This window comes from Hyalella azteca, unplaced genomic scaffold, assembly GCF_000764305.2.
Source record: "Hyalella azteca isolate HAZT.00-mixed unplaced genomic scaffold, Hazt_2.0.2 contig12280, whole genome shotgun sequence".
Lineage (NCBI taxonomy): Eukaryota > Metazoa > Arthropoda > Malacostraca > Amphipoda > Hyalellidae > Hyalella > Hyalella azteca.
This window is the reverse complement of record NW_025942240.1, coordinates 5714-17880: the sequence shown is the minus strand read 5'-3', so window position 1 is coordinate 17880 and position 12167 is coordinate 5714.

Here is a 12167-nt window from a genome sequence, read left to right as displayed (position 1 = left end):
CATTTTTATGTATGGCACCTTAATTTGGAATGTTTCGAAGTATAGTACAATGGCTCCAAGTTATCATTCATAAGATATAATTCCCCAACTTTGATGAATGCGGTAATTATTGAATGCAAATGTTAGAGAAGAGTATAAATTTATTCATATTTCATTGTAGCAATTTTTCCATTTTCATTTAAATTTTTCCGTTCCGCAAATTAGGTTTTGAATACTTTCAGGATTTTATTCATTTGTGTTTTAGTTACGAGCTGGGAAGGATTGCTGCACGATAATCCTTCATGTTTTACCACATATTGTGAACAATCAGTGTTCAATCTGAACTGAAACCTTTTCACGACCGTGTCGAGATTATGTTAGAGAAGTAGTGCCCCAGCACAATCGTATTTAGCACTGAGCAAAAAATGAAAACAAAAATAAAGCGATACCTGAGTTGTAGCCAGTCAACGACAATGGCACATGTACGGTCCCATTTCCGAGTTTCGTGCTCTCCTCCAACTTTTCTCTTAATCAATTACCTTGTGTAATCGATGAATCAGTTGGCTTTCTAACTGAGGGTTCACATTCCACATTTAATATTTTTTTAATTCAACTTTAAAATGCCTCTTCAAGGCACCAAGTTAATCATTTCAGTTTCCAAATTCGACATGGTATCATGAAAATTTGATGAAAGATAAATATGAATAAATAAATGAATTTATATATTATAATAATTATAGGTGAATTTGTATATGAATATTTCCTATTATAATTATTATAATTATCTTTTACAAATAGTTAAAAAAAATAATAATTGAGTTAATTATTCTCAATTTACTCATTTACATCCTCTAGTCGATCAAATACATAACAAACAACAACCATTGTGTTGGAGAACATTGGAGGGGGAACAAAACTAATATCATTCGCGAGTGCAGCATAGCGAAGTCTCGGGTGTGCCACTCCAGGCTTGTCGTCTCATCGAATATGCAGACCACGAGCGCCTACGATTGCTGTGTGAGGTTTGTTCCGATTTTTTAGGTTTGATTTCTTGCTAAGGCAGTCGAAAATTGGGATTCTTGATTTCCTTCAGGGCAACAAACCTAATGCGATGGTGAAAGCCCCAAAACAGGTGCTATTTTTTACATATCAGTATACTGTAAATGTATAAGATTATTGGATACATTAAGTTTTTTTATACGTACCAAAAATTAAAAGCGGTATCTCGCATACTAATGTACACTCACAGACAATAAGTGGATTGATCGTACCGTTCTTACTGATGATACGAAGACAAATGATTACAATTTATGGCTTTCTGATGGAGAATGACGTTCACATTGTTATTATCCTGTCGTTATTACTATTGATTGCGTGATCCAGCGACGAACAAAATAAGGTCAACAAGTTTCATAACGAAAAAGAATACAATAAATAGTTGTTTGATCTGCTCTCCTTAAAACCAAATTTAGGCTGAAAGATCAACTTCCGACCCATGCATTATCGATCATTATCGACCTACGGCAAGCATGTGACCTACCACTGCGGTATCGGTGCCCTGATAATACCACCACTGCAGTATCGGTGCCCTGATAATACCACCACTGCAGTATCGGTGCTCTGATAATACCACCACTACAGTATCGGTGCTCTGATAATACCACCACTACAGTATCGGTGCCCTGAAAATACCACCACTACAGTATCGGTGCTCTGAAAATACCACCACTGCAGTATCGGTGCTCTGAAAATACCACCACTGCAGTATCGGTGCTCTGAAAATACCACCACTGCAGTATCGGTGCTCTGATAATATACCCACCACTGCAGTAACGGTGCCCTGAAAATACCACCACTACAGTATCGGTGCTCTGAAAATACCACCACTGCAGTATCGGTGCCCTGATAATACCACCACTGCAGTATCGGTGCCCTGATAATACCACCACTACAGTATCGGTGCTCTGATAATACCCACCACTACAGTATCGGTGCTCTGATAATACCCACCACTACAGTATCGGTGCCCTGATAATACCACCACTACAGTATCGGTGCCCTGATAATACCCACCACTACAGTATCGGTGCTCTGATAATACCCACCACTGCGGTATCGGTGCTCTGATAATACCCACCACTACAGTATCGGTGCTCTGATAATACCCACCACTGCAGTATCGGTGCTCTGATAATACCCATCACTGCAGTATATACTCTCTGATAATACCCACCACTACAGTATCGGTGCTCTGATAATACCCACCACTACAGTATCGGTGCTCTGATAATACCCACCACTGCAGTATCGGTGCTCTGATAATACCACCACTGCAGTATCGGTGCTCTGATATACATACCATGCATTCAGAAATAATGATCATATCAAACCTAGTTAAATATAATATATTCAGCATCGGTGACTTGATAATACCTGCCATTGAAGTTTCAACGCACTGGTATTAGTTTAGTTAAGACAACACGACACACTGCCTGTGTTCCCAGGCCTAAATGGTCTTGTGGCGTTGGTCATGACATTTGATAAAAATCATTAACATGCTTCCAGAATTAAGAAAATTGTCAACTAGCTATAAATATATAAAAATATATATACAAGTTAATCAAATAAAAATTATATTCATGGTAATATTTAAATTTGTACAGTCACTGTAAGCAGATGCACTCCATTTCACCAGATGGCGCCAATAATGAATGCGCTAATCAGAAAACCTCGCCTGAGAGTACGATGCTTTTTCGGCCGCTAAAGCTGACGCCGCGGGCCGAGACTGCGCAGCTGGAGGACGTGGAGGTCTCTATCCTGTTTTCCAATATCGGAAATCACTCTTCGGACGGCGCATAAGCGCTTAGCTCATTACAGTCGAGTTTCAAGGTAATTGCTTCCAATTACTTAGGCTAATGGCTCTCGATGAACTGATCAAATTCCATGTACAAATGGCTATTGATTGTGAGGGTACATAGGAGTTTTTACCTTGTTACCAGCCTAGCCTGATTTTATTGCACTCTGCTAAGTCCTGTACAGACGAGTTACTTTGAGAAGTTAGGCTTCCTGATTAGGCGATCTTAGCGAAGACGAGACCTTGCCAGATATTGGATATTAACAAGCCTTCCTCAGACGGCTGACATCAAACGCCCGGGGAAATTTGCTTCGTTTTTTGGTAATGAAAGTTCGTTCAGCTTGCATACTCTTAGATCAGGATAAAAATAACCGTAAAAGAGCAGCCATATTTAAATTTTAAGGGCAGTTTAGCTAACGAAAATAGGAAAAGTTGACGTCATACTTTTGGCATGCTCAATTTTTTCGATGGGTTTGACACGCGACCTAATTTACAACTATGGAGAAGAAGTCAATAGATGGAGATTGTTAAAAATGTTTCCTATAAAAATAGATTTGAAGATTAAACGCCAGTAAATGAACAGAACATGATGATCCGTCAAAGTTCTGAAATGCTATAGATTTGAAACAAAAAATGTATATTGATTTATCAAATTTCCATCATTCGCATTCTTCATATAATTTATTCGTGTAGCAGAAGCAAGAAAAGGAAGACTGAAAATTTGAATTTCTGATACCGTCCAAAGTTTCTCTCACAGTGCTTCCTGCGTGAATAAAATTTGGCCTAGAAAGATATTGGCGGGCTTGATTCAGTTGCAGGAAGATTCGTTTTGAAAGGCTATTTGTCCGGGCTCCCGATTTATTGGTATTGGATTGTCAGGCAGCATAACCGACGCGCAGGAATCGCTCTTGAAGTTCTTACTCGGCAGCCGCGGCTCGGCAGCGACTACTGCAGAGATGCCGGACTACATTTGTCTGGCTCGGGTACGAGCAAGCCAGGGTCGTTGTGAGTTGCAGATTGCGCTAGCTTTTGAACTTCATGTATTGCATGCAATTTCAAAGAATGTTTGTCATTGGATTTCCTCCTTCCTTCCCACAATGACAGGCGATTTAGGATCATTCCGAAAAAGCAGGGGTGAAGGGAAAACTTACTATGTTAATGCAAATAATATTCACAACTTGCGACTATCAACCTAACTAAAGGTCGTCAAAATAATTCCTTATCTATCTCACTATAAACTTTTTCAAAAGAGTGTAGCTTTTTCTTACAGTGACCTAATTCAAACTCTAATATAAAATGGCCTGAACTAGACGATATAATGGTGGCGACATGTGTCAACCTCACTCAACAGCAGCACACATTATTGAAATATGAAAGCTAAAAGGCTTGTGACCACAAAACATCCTGCAGAAAAGCTGTTCTGAGTGGCACTCAGCGTACGGTACTCCTGAGAGCCAAGAGAGCTCAGGCAGAAAGTATCCAGCAAACACAGCCCATAACCTCCGAGGTCACCAATTTAGACTCAACTTTATGAAAAAGAGAAGTACCTTTTTGGTGTGCAATGAGGGAACAAGGTTTCCTCATGTTAACACATTGCGTTATTGAAGTCTTTTAAAACGCAACTTAGAAGTGGGTTACTGGTATTCTGTTTTAGATATAGCTTAGATATAGATAGAAGATAGCTAGATATAGTTTAGATATTTATTTATCGTTGAAGCTGATCATTGGAACGGGCGCCGATGTTGTCCTTGACTTCTAAATCCCATCGCAAAGTCAAAAATCATGAAAATATTGAGAAATTTTATCGTTGAAGCTGATCATTGGGATGGGCGCCGATGTTGTCCTTGACTTCTAAATCCCATCGCAAAGTCAAAAATCATGAAAATATTGAGAAAATTTTTTGTAAATTCCACATCTGACTTGAATTCTTCTTTACTATAGGTGTTGCTATTTGTCAGTCTATGTTCTATATTCTCTATATATATTTTAATACCATAACTTTTCGTAAAACTATAGCTATCAATAAATAATATTCAACTTTGCGTTAAATACCAAAACATTGCGCGATCAGTAAAAAAACGTAAACTGAATAAGTGTTTAGTTATGGGTAAAGTTATTTTTTGTTAAAAGATTTGCCAACAACAACGTATTTAAATCTGCGAAAACATTTCCGTAGATTTGGACCGTCAAGTAGAAAGTTTTTAGGCTTTCGTTTCGAATTTGCTTCCGACTGAGGTGTACGAATAAATAATATTTCGAAATTTATCACATTATATTATTCTATTATTCAATGGTGGCATCAATTATATTATATATGACGGTCCTGCTAACTGCCAAGTCACCTAGGTAATGTCTACTTCTTTTGTGCCTCTTTGCTCGGCGTTGATCAACTCAAGTTCCGTACACTTGCCTATCCAACGGAATAAATCGTGGAAAAAACCGTCTGCGGACTCATCCATCGCCACGTCAGATTACATATCAAAACAGGTTTTAGTACATGTAGCAGCCTTGTCACACGTAGCGGCCTTGTGCAATGTAATAGTAGCGGCTTTAGTACAGGTTGCGGTTTGATGCACGTACGTAACGGCTTTGGTACACGAAGCGATCAATGAACATGTTGCGTCCTTGGCACACGGAGCTGCCGCATTTAACGTGACTCATGAAGTCAGTATTAAAAGTATGCAGTTATTGGCGGGGAGATTGCATATTCTTGATTATTTTTTGTCACCTGGCATTTAAATTTACACTGCTGCTGACATCTCCCGACACGATGTCCCTGTAATTATGAAACAACCATTCCACAACAAATTCGCATTCTGCTTAAAGCATATATTCCGCTAACTTTATTTGAAAAATATGATGTGTAGGAACTGTGATGCGCATGCCTTTAATATATTCAACTTGGACCTTATGAAAATGTAAATTATCATTTATCCTGCACATTTATTATTCATCCTGAGTGTCGGAATGCCTCTGACATCACGCGAGCTGATGCGCTTTCATGCAGTCACTTATATCGTACCTCTGCTACTGTATCCAACACTCCTGTAAAGATTCACTAAAATCCCGTAAACCTGTCTCCCTCATTCCAAAATATATTCACGAGGTATTTATCATTCCTGGGCACACTATTAAGTTTTCACGTTATTAAACGAGCTAAAACATTGCGTTTAGATTACTTATTTCAATATGCCTCTTTCAAAAAGCGATAGTAATGAAATCAAATCTCATCAAACATTTCTTCTTGGGCCAAAATCTCGAAACACTCTATGCAACTGGAGATAAACTCAAATCAATATGAGTCATTGAGATATTTATTCCCGGAATGCGCCCGAGTAAGTTATTATTTTTCAGCTTAATTCGTTTTAATTAAAAAGCAAAAAAGCTCCTGGCCACTGTTTCCTGAGGCTGAGATCAAATTCAGCCCGAAGCGTCTGACCTGCCGAGCAGCACGTGATCTCCCTTTACGACGGCTGCAATTCTGTCATGACGATGACTTTTGCCACCTAGCCTGTCCATCACCAAACCTGTATCTTTCTTTCTTTGTAGACACTTTTGTCCTTAGAGAAGCAACTTGCTCACCGTAATTCAATTGACTTAGTGTCAGGACTGATCATAACTTAGTTTCCTTCGCTATCTTTGTCTAAAATTATTATTCTTCCTTACATGTTCCTCAAATAATAAACGAACGTAAATATTAATTGAGATAATCATGCAACTTTACGCCTTCATGCAACGACGATCCATGAGATTTCCATGTTAAAGTTCACTCGACATTCCTTTAGGCATTCATCAAGATTTTCTCATTCTACTTTTTATTGGAAATTATTCAGTACCTTTCGTGAAGTAAGAAAATAATTGAAAATATTTTCAGTGAACTAATTATATCACAGATCTCAACTATTCAGACATAAAAACAACTAAAATAACTGAAAAATCCGAATTCTTCACAATAAAAGAAACTCGGTGGTTTTGTTTTGCACTGAGGTGTTTCATTCGCTGTTTGCTGCATATAGCAAACCGAGGAATTTAATAGATGGAAACCGAGAAATTTAGCTTCTTCACTTAAGGAAACCATATTCATTTATAAATTAATTGAGCCTGCTTTCACTGTGTGCGTACCCTTACGTACGATCCACATGATTTGCACTGAACATTTTATCGTCATTGCAGATTCAATTTCGAAAATCTGATCTGAAAGCGCCAATTTAGTTCATCCTACCGCTAATAAATACTACATCAACTGTCGTCGGAACTATTAGTATAAAAAAATCAGCTAGTACAATGAAGATTCGCGGTCAAAGGGTCAAGGGTTGAAAATTATATTCATTTAATGATTTGGACAAACAAAAATAAAGTTTAGGCATTGCCCTAAGAAAAAAAAGTGAATTAGCATTGACACGATATTTTCTTCGAAGGTTTCGATATAAATATTGACTAACATATAAATATTGACTAACATAGACAATGTCACGAAATCAATATTTTAGAATCTATCTGCTTTTCAACTATAGAAACGTACGTATACGTAATTGAACAGGCAGGCTTTTGTTGCTAATTACCTTCGGCACCTCTGGCGATGGAAGCCAGGCAGGCTGTTTAAGCCTAAAAAGGGACTCTAATATTTCAAACTTTCAAGTGAATACGAACTATTACTCTAAAATTTATTCTTTCCCATTCTCGCTTCTCGGCAATGCTCGAGCTCTACTCTCACAATCCTAATTCCTGTTGTATAGGCACGGCAATCCCATTCATTTTCACGTGATATTAATTCTTTTTCCTGTGCCATAGCCTCTTAACTTCCTTACGGGCTCTATGGGCACTTCATTCCTCGCGGCTCGAGTGCTGAGAGCAGAAGTTTGCATGGTGTCCATTTACGCACGGTACTTCATTCTGTAAGCTCAGCCGCCGCGATTAGCGGTGGATGCCAGAGCCAGCGGTTTTGGAACTCCCGTCTCACGCAGGACACAGGTTATAACCTTGTAACCTTGAGGTTATAACACTTGTAACCACAGGTTATAACCCTTGTAAACACAGGTTATAACCCTTGTAACCATTTTAGGAGTGGCTTACGTAGTGGTAGTTTTTGTAATCAGTGAGCTCGGTTATAGAAAATGTTAATTTTAACAATATTTGTGGTAATGAGAGTAGCAATATCACTTTTTTTTTATCTAAACCTGTTTTGCTAAGAAGTGAACTAGTAGAATGCGAACCAACCGAATGGGAAGTAATGCGTTTCCAGCGACAGATTCTCAGAAGAAGTTAGATGATTAACTAATGAAGCAAGAACCACATCCCAAAATCATCAATACCTCATCAGATCAACCGCCTTCAATCTTTCATATTTTTACATCTTATATGCTATTAATTAGTGTTATTTATTTAATTAATGTGTTTGATTAATTGATAACCTATTTTATCATGTTCCCTATCATATTTTAATGAACATTGAAGAGTTTTATTAATTATCTAAGACTCATTATCGAAGCACATGTAATAATAATATTCAGAGCGCGGCTTGATTGCTTCCTTAATTGTTGGGGAAAAAATAAAGACATCATTTCATCGGTGGCTCAGACGCCACCGATGAAGCCAGAAAACATTGTCCTCGGTTAATAATATAAGGGAAAAAGTTTTTCCTGATTTCACTTCAACTGAGAGAAATTCTAATATATACGAAAATGTACATTAATTATATGGTTAGACAATAAATCGTGTAAATAAATCTTTGAAATTTAGTTCAAGTAATGAAATACAAAGCAGGAAACGCTCCTAGTTTGAATTTCACAAAAATCTTTTAAAATCAACAGAAACCTTCGAATGCAAATCTTACTTCAGCAAGAAAGTCACATGTACACCACGATTAAACGAATTCAATATAAAATCAAGGTTTGGTGGTGAATACAAGATTAGTTTCGAGGCTAATTGATGAATGAGATTACATAGATTCTGCCTGATTGATCTGATGCACATAACTTATCGATCAAGTTTACCTAATAAGTAACACCTAACCTACTTTGAACTGTGTTCCTCAGATATTATAGTGTGAGACCGAAATAATGAGCCCGCAATATTATTTAGCAAGCTTTTGAACTAGACATTCTTAAAGAAGGATTCAAATCTGAAATTTTCTTTAAAATTCATTACTATCCACTATTCAGCTCTAAAAATGACGCACGTCCGACACCATAAGCCCAACACATCGTCTGAAAAGATCGCCATGCCTGCAGGCAGTTGTCCCAGGCAAGTCCTATTATAAGAGGAGAGGGCCTAGTTCCTGGAGACTTGTAAGGCTCTACTGCCTAAAGATTGCCCTACTTTTGGGACAGTTGTCGGTCGTTGCCGGCTTTATCAGGACTGTAGGAAGGCGCTGGTGTGCTGTTGTTGTCGCTTCAGAGCTCATAACGTCCAATTTGAGGCACTAACTGCCACAAAAATGTCTTGAACTGCCCCGGGGGTCGCGCTTGTCATGTTGCCAGGTCTGCACCGTCGCCACTCAATTAAGCTTCCTGCAGCTGATTTGAAAACTGAGCGACCGACTTTTCCCATTTGATTCCTAACATAAAGAGATGATTCTTTGCATTAATGCTGAAATTTTGCCTGTGGCCTCCTACGTAAATGGCCTATTTTTCAAATCATTTTTCATACGATATAATTACCTTGCCGACTTTTATACTATTATTCCTTTCGTACACTGATGACTTTCTCACACATGCTTCCTTCCCACCAGACATCGGATGGGGAAATAAACATCGTTTCTTTCAATCAACGTTGATTGAACGTTGGTTCAACGTCATTTGTCTGCTAGAAGTTATATATGCACCAATTTTACGTCCCATGCTGACAGCTTCAAAATCATTCCTTACATAACTTATCCGTTTTTCCGTCTCATTCATTACTTACTTAAATTACTGCCATTTCCCTACAAATACGTAACTTGAGTCTCCTGTTACTTAAAATATTGCGCAGCTTAAGAAGCCTGGGGCCATACTTTCAAAACTGGCTAAGTGATCGTAAGTACTTACGCTCTATTTTCTTGTCTATGATTGGTGGATTTTGCTTGAAAGGCCGTCAATGATTGGCTGATGAACTTACGATCTTTTAACTTTTATTGAAAGTATGGGCCCCGGTAGATTATTTTTACGTAGATATGTCAAAAGTAAATACCTGCCAAACCTGAAACACTTGCAATATTTCGATCTCATCGAAGCGTTAAGAGTTAGTTTGTATATAGTGTGCAACACTATATATCATGTTTACTTAACAGCAACTGAATGATGTGGATTAATCCTAGTCGCCTGTTTCGGTTTATGGATTTAGTTTCGTAATTTAAACTTCCCCTCTTTTGTAATGAATTCTAATGAAGAGTGTAACACAAAATAATAGCATGATGTCAAAAAGATCGAAAGGGAAATAGTGTCCTTTGCGTTTAAAAAAATAATATTGTGGTGAATATTCCAATACTTAGAATTTGATACATAATCCAGAAAAATCTATCAGGGAAACTTTAGTGACAAATAATTCAAAGCTGCTACTGAGCTAACTAATCACCAACAAAACGATTATTTTAAATAAAAATTACAAGTTAGTTACAAAACAACATCGGAATCTCTTACGTTCTAACGCATATTTAGTTTCAAAGCTATTGTTTCGATGTTTGAAGGTCGTCTATAGTTGAATAGGGATGAAATATCATTCTTTTGAGCTCTGGACTCCCCTCTGCTATTCATCGCATAGCCTCCACATTCATGTTGCCAGGTCTGCACCGTCGCCACTCAATTAAGCTTCCTGCAGCTGATTTCAAAACTGAGCGACCGACTTTTCCCATTTGATTCCTAACATTAACAGCCTAATTCTTCTATATGATTCTTTGCGCAACATACTGCAATTTCTCATGAGGTATCCTGCTTAAATAGCCTACTTTTCAAATTATTCATCACACGATAAACGTACCTTGATGATTTTTATCTTATTATTCCTTACGTATATTGATGCTTTTCTCATACATGCTTCTTTCACACCAGATATCGGACGTTGAAATAAACATCTTTTCTTTCAATCAACGTTAATTGAACGTTGTTTCAACGTCATTTGTCTGCTAGAAATTATGTTTTAGCATCGAGCGGCCATCATATAGCCTCCATATGGTAGTGGCTTTAGCATCGAGCTGCTTGATGATGAAAAATGTATTTTCGAAACGTCGCATTCTATTAAAATGTCTTTTGGTAACCTACTGTTTGATCTCCCGGCGCCAGCTAGAAACTTAGTTCGAGTCATTGAAAAGACGAATAAGAAGATTATTAATAAGAAGCATGCTCTGGTCTTCAATCAAACTTGCATAATAGAAATTATGTATGCACCAATTTTACGTCCCATGCTGACAGCTTCAAAATCATTCCTTACATAACTTATCCGTTTTTCCGTCTCATTCATTACTTACTTAAATTACTGCCATTTCCCTACAAATACGTAACTTGAGTCTCCTGTTACTTAAAATATTGCGCAGCTTAAGAAGCCCGGAAGATATGTCAAAAATAAATACCTGCCAAAACCTGAAACGCATGCAATATTTTGATCTCATCGAAGCGTTAAGAGTTAGTTTCTATATAGTGTGTAACACTATATATCATGTTTACTTATCAGCAACGGAATGATGTGGATTAATGCTAGTCGCCGGTTTTGGTTTATGGATTTAGCTTCGTAATTTAAACTTCCCCTCTTTTGTAATGAATTCTAGTGAAGAGTGTAATACAAAATAATAGCATGATGTCAAAAAGATCGAAAGGGAAATATTATCGCCGAGCTCCCCTGGTCTTGTATTCTTTATACCTCGGCTCCAAATGGAGGGTCATTGAGCTGAGCCAAGATTTTTTGTTCGACCGCGATGCAGAAGCTGAAATGTAAGCGACCAAGATTCACCCAGAATACATTCAGACATATTCTGTATAAAATTTTTCTGGATTCCTCGATGGTTTGTGTTCTACTAAACGGAATTTGTGTTTAAAGTATTTATTAAAACACAACCTTCAGATTAAATACCGCTAATAAATCATTCCGGGCAAAAGGCAAGCTTTGTCTATATTGATGCTCAAATAATTTTTTGCAATATCATTGATAACTGATTTTTACTAAAGTGACGTGTTAGTGCGTTGCAGAGGTGAAATTGCAACCGAAGATGACCTCTGTTTTCAGCGCATTTTCTCATTTATGGAAAAAAGGCGCTATTGCGCTCGTCATGTCCGTCTGTCTGTCCATCCGTCCGTCTGTCCGTCCGTCCGTCTGTCCGTGACTTCACGTTTTCGTCGACGAAAAAATGTGCTCTCTGTCCCTCACT